Genomic DNA, 11,112 nt, shown 5'->3' on the forward strand with positions numbered 1-11,112 from the left:
GCACACAGTTCTTCCTTGTAGAGTTGTTAGATGATATAAAATATCTTGTGGATGCATATGACATTTCTTCCAGTACTGAAACCATGCAATTGAAGTATTGCTCTGCCCTAAATCTTTGATGCAGACTGGCATCATAGGTGACCCTGTTGTCTGCCAATAGACCCACTACCTAAAGCAAGTTGTATGTCCCTGGGCTGTCCCTGAAGTCTTCACTTTGCCATTTTTCAACTTATCCTCCTAGCAATCTCTTCTCCAATGAAGACAGCAATGCATATCTCATGAAGTAGCTAGGAAGATGACATGAAACCACGAATGTCGAACATAGACACTAGTATCTGTTTTCATGATGTTCTTAGCAGTTTTTTTTTTTTTTTTCTATGTAGGCAAGGTTCTCTGTCTTCTTAGATGTCCGTGCAGATCAGTTTGATTTTCCAGCCAAGCTTCAAGGAATAGATTACAGTTCAATTCTCTGTATTCTGAGAAGCTTCAAAGGCCACTGACCAAGGACACTGACGAAGGTAAAGATTTAATCAAGAGCTTTGTGTTTTTTTTCAGATCTTTTAGTGGCCAAAGGGGAAAACTAGGGTAGATCAGAGCATATATAACTGGGGGCTCCAGGTCACCACTACATGCTACGAACCCAAATGTCCCTGAGTACTTGGAGCCAGGAAAGAAGCATGAAGTGACTTGTGGTCCTCAGGCTGGTGGCCTTCTCAGAGTGCATAGTCAAGTAAGAATAGGGACTGCAAGTCGCATCATATTCCTTTCTCAGATTTTTTTTTTCATCTGATTATTCTTATACCTATCAGGTTTAGAAGGGAATTGAATATTTCCCTAAGAGTCTTAAAGCTCAACTCTTACTTTCTGATAAGTAACTTGCTATAGGAACTGGATACCAAGGTCTTGGTTGGGTTGCACAAATCTTGGGTTCCAGTCATGTCATGACCTATTAAAAATGCAACACATTGTAACTGTTCAGTGCACAGTCCATGCAGATGTTGATGTGGTCTTGTGGAATAGCAATTTCTACATTTTATTCAACATTTCCTCTTTTTTCCCTGTCTACTACAGTGTGTATATGCCTGTCTGCATCTCTGTATCACTGTCATTTATCTCTCCATCTCTTTGGAAGTCACTGGGAGTGTATTTCTCTTTGTGTTGTTTTCTTTTACTTTTTCACTTGACTCTTCTTTCCTTCTCAAGCCTCTGAATTTCCCTTACTTTTCCCCTATATCTTGGATTCTTCTTTCAACTCTCTTCTCTGTCAGCTTGGAGATAGATACACTGTTTTATATCTGAAAAGCAGTGTGACCACAGCCAACTCAGAAACTTCCTGCATTTCAAAGTGCTTCCTTGTAAAAGAGGATAAGAGTCCCCCTTCTACCTTCTTCCTTGAGATTCTATGAGAAGGAATGAATGGAATGGCAACAGCAATGCTAATGGCTATCATTGTTGAGACTGGAAGATCCCCTGGAGAAGGAAATGGCAATCCACTCCAGTGTTCTTGCCTGGAAAATCCCATAGATGGAGGAGCCTGGTAGGTTACAGTCAATGTGGTCGCAAAGAGTTGAACATGACTGAGCGACTTCACTTTCATTTTTACTTTATATACATCACTTCACTTATCCCCAAGATATACTATTTGGAGGGTTTGTATTGTTACATTCTACTATTTTGCCTAAGGGAAGACTGAGACATCACATGGTCATATGGCTTATCCAAGATTGCAGAACAGAACTTGTATTCAAATCTATGTCTTTGCAATGGTATATTCATAAAATTCTGATAATAATGTGCCTCATAAAAATGATTAGAAAATACACAGGGCCATTACAATGACAGTTATACCTTAACACTGACAGCTAATTGTAGCATCTTTGTTTTCTTTGTCAAATGCTTGGTGAAAGAATACCTCTAAGGCGAGTGAAGACCATGAGAAAAACCCTCAGTGGAAAAAACATGCTGAACAATTTCCTGAAGGAGCTGCTTACAGACTGCCCCAGATCTCTTTTCGTGGCTCAAATCTAACTATTCATACACTGAGAAACAGCATGGATGTGAGTATTTTGGGATGATGATGTTCCACAGCGCCCCCTGGTGCTCTAGCCTAGGACTGGGGCTCATCTGGAGCTGCCAGGTGGGGTGTTGGGGTTGGGGTTCCTGCAGGAGGCAGAGACACTGGAAAACAGGGACCCCCAAGCAGAGAAAAAGGCACTCTTACCCTCAACTGTTGGTCTTTGTGACTGGGCTTGGAAATTATCAGGTGTCAGGTAAATATCCAATTTCTGTGTCAAAGATGTGTCATTTGTTTGAGGGTGATTATTCCTTCTGAACTAAGTGAGCCACTAAGTTACAGAGGAAGAGTGAACCATCACTGATCAAAAGTTAGAACCAACTGGAAAGCAACTGTGAATCCCCAGGCAGAGGAATTCAGCTTCCACAGATGCAAGAACAACGACACTAAAAAGTTACTGAACCTGTATTCCGTGTATGGACATAAGAATCACTGTGGTTACTGTTTTTAGATTAGTAAAAGGGCTTATTTTTACTTCAAGAATGCCCATGCCAGCCTGAGAGATAGACAAAGAGTAAATATATGTCAAATGAAAGGGTCACTTGTGAGATGTTGATGGGATGTGGTCTGAGTTTGGAGATAGTGGCTGGGGTTGATCAAGAAGGACCTCCTGAAGAAGAGGGTGCTAAGGCAGGGTTTGAAGAGCTTCTAAGACTACAGAGCTTCTCAAATGAAGGCATCAGGACTTCCCTGGGTGTCCAGTGGTCCTGGAATACCAGTGGTTATAAGTCCGGGCATCCCATAGAGGAGGTACCACTTCAATGCCTGGTCATAGAGTCAATATCCTGCATACAATGTAGCACAGGAAAAGTATAGCAAATGCAGATATCTCTGTGACCAAAATCTATGAGCTGCACGGTGGTTAGAAATTGATATCAAGAGATATGTGACACCGAGAGGGAGGCATCAGTGTGCGAATAGAGGGTAGCCAGTTTTGTACTAACCCACTCCCTCCTTCTCCCTGTAGTTGGTCTACCTGGGTAGTATCACCATTGGAACACCCCCTCAGGAATTCCAGGTTATCTTTGACACAGGCTCATCTGACTTGTGGGTGCCCTCTGACTTTTGCACCAGTCCAGCCTGTTGTGAGAACAGACACCCTGTACCCGAACCATCCTTCACTTGCCCTGCCATCCTGTTTCCACCCTTGGCACCTGATGACACTCATCTCTTGTTTCTGCAGCTACACACGTTAGGTTCAGACATCATCAGTCTTCCACCTTCCGGCTTACCAATAAGACCTTCAGCATCACCTGTGGATCTGGGAGAATGAAAGGAGTTGTTGCTCATGACACAGTTCAGGTAACAGTGTAATATATGCTGATCAGAACTGGCTATGGAGTGAACACTGCTTGCAAAGCAGATGCAGGACCATCTGGCAGGATCCTTCCTAGCCTAACTCCCATAGATATTGGCCATCTTATACACAGGATCATGTCTCTGGGGAGGCAGTGCACATGGTGACACACAAGCAAAGAAATTAGCTAACCCAGAGAGTGGCTTGAGGTGTGGACTTGCAGCTCCTCTGCCCGTGAGCAGTTCAAGGTTCATTTTGCTGGTAGCAAGAAAAAAGGATAAAAGCACCCACTTTTATATTCACAGACTGTTCCAGGCACTGTCAGGTGATAACTGGTTTAATCCTACAACAACCCCAAACAGCAGTTACTCTGATTATCTCATGAGACATATGAGGAAACAGGTGCAGACAGCAAGGGCCTTGCTAAGGGCACACATGTGGTAAAAGGTGGAGTTAGGCTGGCGTATCAGACTGAAGTTGCTGTAGGGTGGTTGGGGACAAGATAAAACTGATCTGAGGACCCTGGGGGCAGTCAAGGGCTTCAGGTATCCATAGTGGGAAACTGGAGGCCTGAGAAGTCAAGGGGCCTGATAAATGAGTTCTCACTCTAGAGGACCCTTGAGAGTCTAATTAACCTATGCTCTGCCTCCTCCAAATTATTTGAGTAGTTCCGCTCTCTCACTTTCTCTCTCATACACACTCACAGAAATATACACATATCCCCAAAAGTGATTTCCCCAGGCAGTAATTTTATAGAACCCTGCAAGCAAGATTGTGTTTTCGGCTTCTGTCTTCCTGGACAGATGCAGAATCCACAGTACATTACAGAGAATGCAGTCCATTCTTGTCATTAGGTCACAGTGATGCCAAAGAGAAGGGTATCTTGCTCTCAATTGTTTTGTCCATAAGGTGGCACCACTGGGACCTGGCCTAACACGTGGTTGCCCCACTTGTACAGAAGCCACAATGCCAATTTGACTCACTCAGGTGGTATTTTTCAGAGGGGCAGATGTTATAAAATTCACAGCCTCTCTCACATGGAACCCCAATTACCCTCCCAGCTTCGTCTAACTATCTTTGGGCTACCACAGACAGAGCCCAGCCTCAATTCTTCTCGGAGGATCTAATGGCAATGCATCCCAGCCCAGTCCTAGCCCCACTTGATGTATCTGTAAGTGGGAACAGTCTTCTTTCCCACAGATTGGGGACCTCGTAAGCATTGACCAGCCGTTTGGTCTAAGCATGGTGGAATACGGGTTTGAGGATATACGTTTTGATGGCGTCTTGAGCTTGAACTACCCCAATGTATCCTTCTGTGGAGCAATCCCCATCTTTGACAACCTGAAGAATCAAGGTGCCATTTCTGAGCCTGTTTTTGCCTTCTACTTGAGCAAGTAAGTGTAAGATGGACAATCCCTTTCACCAAATTAGCTGTAAGATGCTTTCAGGTGCACGGAAATTATAGAACACTTGATAAAGAAGTATCCTGAGTGATAATCTAATCCAGGATGACTATGGACCCAGGGCCCTACCTGGCTTCACCCCTGGCTTCTATAAATAAAAGTTTATTGGAACACAAGCCTACTCCTGGGCTCAAGATCAGTAACTTGGTCGGGGTGGGGGGTGTGGTGAGTGAGGAGAAAGGCTAATGGAAGGCAACAGGAAACAAGTTGAAGGAAAAGGCATTAGGTTATGCTTATGAATTTGATCAGGAAGGAAGGAGAAGGATGGTGGATATCTTTCCTTCCATATTAGCATTTCACTGGGAGCCCAGGACTCAATTTGTAGGAGCCAGTGAGAAATGAAAGTGTGGGACACGAAAGTGTGGGACCCCTTGTTCAAGAAATATTAGGCATTTCAAGACAGGGAGAACAGAGTGGGGTCCCTTCTGAGTTTGGGGCCCTTTTGACAGTTGAGGTCACAGGCCATTGGAGCCAACACTGGGTGACCTGAATCCACACCCTTAGAACTCCCAGGCCTTGATTTTCCTGAAAAGTGACAAGGTGGACAAGGGGAAAGCCAAAACACTTCAGCACCCTGTCCTCTGAGAGTGTCTGAGCACTCAGGTCGCTGGAGGTCCAGGGTGCCTTCAGAAGACATAGTGGGTGGAGCCCAGCCAAGTGATTAAGCTTTTAACCTCCTTTGTGCCACTCATTAGTCAGTAACAGACCTCAGTCTGGATCTCAATCTCTCCGAGACTCAATTTCTGCATCTGTACATGGGGACATTATTAGGGCCTTGATGGGTGGACAAGCACAGCTCTCAGACAGTGCTATTGTTACTGTTCTCCAAGGATTAGCTCCTCAATTCTCTCTACAGAGACAAGCAGGAGGGCAGTGTGGTGATGTTTGGTGGGGTGAACCACTGCTACTACAAGGGAGAGCTCAACTGGGTACCATTGATCCAAGCGGGTGACTGGATTGTACACAGGGACTGGTAAGCCTCTCCCTCTAAGGGTCAGCCCAAGTGATGCTCCCACTTCTGTACATGGACACAGGCAGAAACACACAAATGCATTCTCAGACACACAGTCACACAGCCATATACACTACACACAACGACACAGACAGACACACAGACACATGGAAACACACAAGCAGACATGTATAAACCTACACAGAGACACATATAAACATGCATAGCTAGTCAGAGATGCACAAGCACACACAGAGACACATACAAACACACATACAAACAAACATACATGCACATAGATACACAAACAACCCGTGGGTTCATAATCCCCAGGCCTTCTGAGCATGGCTCTGACCATGGTCCTAAAAGGCACCAGAGAGGTCTGTGTACCTGGGAGAGGGCTGTACCCACTTCCCTTTGAGGTGGGGAGCATGGTTAGAGGATTTTACCATGTGGTGACAGAGGATCAGGGAAAATATCTCCAGCCTGAACAGAGTTATGGTAAGATGACTGACTGTCCAGGGCTACCTAGGACATAGGAAGTTCTCAGTACAGATGAATTTCAGTTAAGAAACAGGGACAGTCCTGAGAAAATGGGCAAAACTTGTCTTCTTAGGCAGCAGCTAGCCAGAAGTGGAGAGAGGTTGCCTGCAATCTTAAGATGTGAAAGCAACTAACAAAAATGACACACCAAGTTCTTGGACATACAGTGGGACAGGACCTGTTACAGAGAATCAGGAAGGTGGGATCCAGGAGTGACGTGAGGACAAGAGGCATAATTGGTAGGATTCTGTGTGATACCCACAGACAAAAGCTGACCTGTCCTTTGGAGTTTCTGTGGCCTAGTCATCTATTTCCTGGCCAGGGTCTCAGGGTCTGAGCTGATAGTAGGAGCAATGCTGGGAGACACCCTTACCCAGAGAAGCCCCTCTCTCTCCCTACTATGAACATCTGCTGCCCCTGTGAATCTGAATCTTCACTCTGTGTGTGACCTGTTATTTGTTCCCCACGAGATACAGCTCTCTCAAGGTTTCTTATTGTTTTCTCAGTCTTCATTTACTCATTGGACAGACAAGCTTCATGCATCCACTGTGTGCCAGGCACTTTAGGGAGGCAAGGAGAATAACACTAGTCTTCATATCTAAGATGGCAGATGTACATGAAGTGACTCGCCCACAAAGTGAATTGTGACTTTGGTACATGCTAGACGTGCAGCAGACATGAGGAGAAGGCAATGGCAACTCATTCCAGTACTCTTGCCTGGACAATCCCAGGGACAGCGGAGCCTGGTGGGCTGCCCTCTATACGGTCACACAGAGTTGGACATGACTGAAGTGAGTTAGCAGCAGCAGCAGCAGACATGAGGAAGGGTCTACAGAGAGTGACTAAGACAGGAGACTGATAAACACTGGGGAAAAGACTTCCTGAAAACAATACAATTAAGCTGGATTCTGGAAGATGAGAAGAAATTTGCTAGTCAAAGTGCAATGGAATCTTCTAGGAAGGAAGACCAGCTTGTGTCAAGGTACAAAATGTTCTGGTGTATTCAAGTACTGCATTCGAGGATGTCAAGAAAGGTGCTATGTCGAGAGCAAAGGAAAAGAGGGCGAGAGATGAAGGGCTGTTTAGGAAACAGTTGGGAAGGGGACAACTCTGGGGAGGCTCAGAGTGACCTTGATGCCTGCTTTCTTCCTTTGTCTCTCAGCATCCCCATTGAAAGAAAGGTTATTGCTTGTTCTGGAGGCTGCAAGGCCATTGTTGACACCGGGGCAGCATTCATCAAAGGCACCAAAACACTGGTCGATAACATGCAGAAGCTCATCGGGGCCACGCCATGGGGTTCCAAGGTGGAGGGTCATGCTCCAGGGTCACTCCCAGTTTCCACACATAACAAGAATCACCAGGGCCAACCTCTCACCCTCTCTCTCTAACAGCACTATGTTTCATGTTCTGCAGTCAATACACTGCCCTCTATTATCTTCACCATCAACGGCATCAACAACCCAGTGCCAGGTTGAGCCTACATCACCAAGATGAGGGGACAATACTGAGGGTTGGTTCTCAAACTGGAGCTTGCAGGAACCCTTGGGCTGCTACTTGGAGGAGGGCGCCCTCTGGAGGCCATGTCAAACCATTGCAGATGCTGCTGAGCCCTGTGGCTGGGCCAGTACCTCCCACAAAACCAATCACTTGAAAGTAAAGGGCCGTTTGGGACACTGATCTTCCTGAAATAAATGAGGAGAGGCCACACCATACGGCATGGTGGGAGTCAGGGAGAGGGGAACACTAAGGTCCTCAGTCCTCAAAGAGCTTCAATTCAATCTGAACTCAGAGGTGCATGAACATGAAATTTAGCACTGGCAGTCCCTGAAATAGGCCATGTTACAAGGAGAATGGCTGGGGAGAGTCCCAGTGTGATGTCCCAGCATAATTTAACAGGCTCCCTCCCCTTCTCAAAGTTTTCCTGGTTTGGATGATAAATTACATGGTCAGCCTAGTTCTCGGCTGCATCTTCCCTTGCTCCGGCCAGGTGCCTCTTTTGTGAGTTGGGGTGCCCGACCCCTCTGTGGTGACGTTGGATGCTAATGTGAATAAAGTGTGCACTGTGACTGCTCAGCCACGGCACTGTGTGGAGGCTTCATGTCAGCTCCCTGGGAGAGTTCAGAGCAGGCTGATGGGGTCAAAGAAGGCTTTGAGGAAGACAGAGAATTTCAGGAATTCTAAAACCAGAAACTCATTGAGCTATATGGAGGGTTGCTTGGTTCTAGGCAAAACTGCACTGGATTCCATGCAAATGGCATCTCAAGATGGCCTGCACTGGGGCACTGGGGACTTACTCAGGGTGATGAGGGCTCTGGACTGACCAGTGGGGATGGGGAACCAGATTACGTTACCCAACCAATCATGGAGTGGCCAAAGAGGGTAAGTGTGGGCTGAAGGAGGATTCTCAGAGTTCCTGAGTTAAATCTTCAAGAAAGTGTTGTGGGCATTGCTCTATTTAAGATGGATAACCAGCAACGAGTTGCTGTGTAGCACAGGGAACTCCAATCAGTTATATGACAGCCTGGATGGGAGGGGTGTCTTTGAAACCAGGATACCCAGATACATACAGTTGAGTCTCTTTACTGTCCACCTGAAACTCAGAATATTGTTAACCAGCTATCATTCCAGTTCAGTCACTCAGTCATGTCCGACTCTTTGCGACCCCATGAATAACAGCACGCCAGGCCTCCCTGTACATCACCAACTCCTGGAGTTTACTCAGACTCACGTCCATTGAGTCAGGGATGCCATCCAGCCATCTCATCCTCTGTCATCCCCCTGTCCTCCTGCCTCCAATCCCTCCCATCATCAGAGTCTTTTTCAGTGAGTCAACTCTTTGCATGAGGTGGCCAAAGTACTGGAGTTTCAGCTTCAGCATCATTCCCTCCAAAGAAATCCCAGGGCTGATCTTTAGAATGGACTGGTTGGATCTCCTTGTAGTTCAAAGAACTCTCAAGAGTCTTCTCCAACACCAGATTTCAAAAGCATCAACTCTTCAGTGCTCAGCTTTATTCACAGTCCAACTCTCACATCCATATGTGACCACTGGAAAAACCATAGCCTTGACTAGATGGACCTTTGTTGGCAAAGTAACGAGCTATACTCCAATACAAAATAAAGTTTTTTAATAAAGTACGGATTGTGGGTACACAGGAGGAGAACTAGCATTCTCTGCAGAGAAAACAAGGAGAAGGAGTCAGAAGGAAAGAAATAGGGAGTGAGGAGAGCTATGGACACACTTGTTCTTTTCGAAAAAAATATATTGAAGTGTGGCTAATCTTCAGTGTTGCATTATGTTGTGCTGCACAGCAGTGTGACTCAGTTATACATATATATATATATATATATATATATATATATATATATATTCTTATTCTTTTTCATGGGACTTATCGCTGAATATTGAATATAGTTTCTTATGCTCTACATAAGGGCTTTGTTGTTTTTCATTCCCCTGTTTCCCAACTACCACTCCTTGCCTCCCCCACACCCTTCCTCATGGCAACCTCATGTCTTGGCCATCTTTGGTTTTGGATGAACTCTCATATCCCCTGCTGCTGAGAAAACCCCTTGATACTTACCAAAATAGGGAAATAAAACAAAGAATTGTGCTTGGTCTGGATATTGCGGGGAGTCTCCGGTAAGGGCTCATGCTGACTGGTGTGTGTCTCTGACTCCCCCAGAATTCTAGAGGCCACTGCTATACCACCTTTCTAGAGAACACTGTGAGTCCATCTACAGAGACCTAGATCCTGGGTGATGTCTTCCTGAGGTTGTATTTCTCGGTCTTTGATTGAGGAAATTAAAGGATTGGCCTGGCACAAGCAGTGTAAATTCTTGGAGTGGTTGAGGAATCAGTAAGGCTGCTCCTAATACACACTCACTCACACTTTGGGCACTTCTGCCCAGGATGCTGGTGAACTGTGTTTGGTGGTCTGCACATCTTATTCTCAGTAAAGAATAAAGTGTTTCTCTCTTAATGGTGCTGAAACAAATGGTTGCCTCTGTTTGTGTCTGGGAGTGCAGTATCTAGAACCAAGTCTGTAAAAATTGAGAGGAGTCCTACTCCAACTGGCTTAAAGGAAAAGGAAGACTCATTGAAATGATTCTTGGAACCCAGAACACAAGACTCAGAGCAAATAAAAAGATCTCAGTGACTGGACCCAAGAAATCAGAAGTTATCAGTTCTCTCTTTCTTACCCTCAGTTTTTCCCTTCCCTCTTCTTTGATGGTCTTAGCCTGACAACTTTCTTCCTTTAGGCTTCTACACTTAGTGATGGCCTCCAAGCTACCTTCCCTAGGGTTTTATATCCTGAAGGCATCCCCTAGTAAGGAAAGAAGCTTGGAGTCATTAGAGTTCAAGGGTGTTCCCTGAATGACCCACCTCAGTTCACATGTACAGCCCAAGATCAGCCATCCTGGCAGGGCCATGGGGTCCTATGATTGGCTTTACATGGTCATTGGCCGTGACACAACAGCACACATGATTGTCAAATTCCTCCAGAACTACATGACTGAAGCTGGAGAGACAGCCCCAAGGATAGTGACTGGGGGATGGTCTAGGCCATGGAAGAGTTTGTGATGACCCACCAACTCCACCACCTTCTCATTAAGAGGAATTATAAGGGGTAATGAAATAGATTCTCTTCATTCCATCTCAGATGATCTTATCACTGGACTTCTCCTCCAGGGGATTTTGGGTGAAGTACTTCATGCAAAGCTGGTTCCCTCTTGTTCCCACACCCCAGTCACCAGCTCTCTGCCACATATGCCTGCTCTGTCC

General features: G+C 45.6%; 1 pseudogene; it reads left to right on the forward strand.

The window, feature by feature from the left end:
• The first annotated feature begins 629 nt into the window (after positions 1-629).
• On the forward strand, positions 630-10,162 carry LOC129652468 (pregnancy-associated glycoprotein 1-like; annotated as a pseudogene).
• The last annotated feature ends 950 nt before the right edge of the window (positions 10,163-11,112 follow it).

Source organism: Bubalus kerabau, chromosome 5 (genome assembly GCF_029407905.1).
Source record: "Bubalus kerabau isolate K-KA32 ecotype Philippines breed swamp buffalo chromosome 5, PCC_UOA_SB_1v2, whole genome shotgun sequence".
Classification (NCBI taxonomy): Eukaryota; Metazoa; Chordata; class Mammalia; order Artiodactyla; family Bovidae; genus Bubalus; species Bubalus kerabau.